General features: G+C 46.7%; 1 non-coding gene across 1 annotated transcript; it reads right to left on the bottom strand.

The window, feature by feature from the left end:
• Window positions 1-1,062: 1,062 nt before the first annotated feature.
• TRNAA-GGC (transfer RNA alanine (anticodon GGC)) lies at window positions 1,063-1,131 on the bottom strand. Its single transcript has one exon. It is a non-coding gene; the product is annotated as a tRNA-Ala (tRNA).
• Between the last annotated feature and the right edge of the window lie 203 nt (window positions 1,132-1,334).

The following is a 1,334-nucleotide window of genomic DNA, read 5'->3' as shown; positions in this document are numbered from 1 at the left end:
TTTCCAGTATAGACCCCACTGAAAAGGGTGCCATTTTCTGGACATCCGTGGAAACTGAGGAGGAGCACGCTACCCTCTCATATGTATACCCCGTCTCCCAGATTCAACACTCCTGAGTCACCGTCATCCTTGTAGTTTCGTTCTGGCAACGCAGTTTATACTGAACTCTCTGCATATAATCCATTATTAAGCAAGGCTGCTCACTTTGTGGGCCTACTGTACTCCTGCAGAATTCTCAGTGGCACCCAAATGCAGAAAGAAAGCTTGCTGCAATACCCCCATTGCTGAATGAAAAGCGACACTTACTCAACTCCACATCTTTAGCTGTGAGGGCTTCGAAAGTTGACATAGCTCCTTACAATCTTTGCAGAGAAAGCCGGCCCCAGGTTTGCTCTGGGACTGTTTCCTGGGAGCTAGAGGAATCCTGCTGTGTTTGCCTCGGCAGTGGCACCTTAATCTTGTAATCTCGCACTGGCAGTAAAAGGGAGCGCTGCCCCCTTCCTCTTCCTCCTCCCTCTTCCCCAGTCTGCTGTCATTGTCAGGAAATAATGAAACTGACAAACACAGAGACACATTGCAGAACGCCCCTCGTTAGTATAATTAGCAGCCTCAGTGCTGTGTGCTCCATTGTAAGGGAAGCAGGAGGGGAGCTGAGTGTGTGTGTTGGGGGGGGGGGTACCCAGCTCAGAAAGCTATTGGAATAGGGTTGGAAAGGCTGTACAGCGAATCCAAAAACTATCTAAGCAAAGTCTATCTCACGTTCTTGCACTGAACTCCATACCAGAGGCAGGAAACAGGGGTCAGTCTTTTAATTCAAGCTATGGCAGAATTTGCCCTTACTCTGAAATTTCTTCTATAGTCATTTGCAATCAAAAGACTGATTTTCTATTGCACAAAAATCACCCATTGTGCAGCTCAATAGTCTTGAGCACGTGAAACTGTCTTATACCAAGTCAGACCATTGCATCCATCAAAGTCGGTCTTCTCTACTCAGATGCGTAGCCGCTCTCCAAGGTCTCAGACAGAGGTCTTTTGCATTACCTGCTACCTGATCCTTTTAGCTGGAGATGCCAGGGATTGAACCTGGGACCTTCTGCATGCCAAGCAGATGCTCTACCACTGAGCCACGGCCTCTCCCCATGAAGCCACGAATGTAAATGCACTGATTATTATGTAATCTTCTCCCTGAGTGCATGTGTTCCATAACTGCAGATCCCTAATAGCTATGGAGTTTTGTCACTTTAGAGCTCAGGATCATTGAGAAATAGAGGAGCTTCTAAGAATACAGATGTTGAGCATCTCTAATACATTTGCCTGTTATTCTATAGGAGACT

Source organism: Eublepharis macularius, chromosome 18 (assembly GCF_028583425.1).
Source record: "Eublepharis macularius isolate TG4126 chromosome 18, MPM_Emac_v1.0, whole genome shotgun sequence".
NCBI classification, from domain to species: Eukaryota; Metazoa; Chordata; class Lepidosauria; order Squamata; family Eublepharidae; genus Eublepharis; species Eublepharis macularius.
The sequence above is the reverse complement of the archived record's forward strand: the minus strand, read 5'-3'. Positions and strand labels throughout refer to the sequence as shown.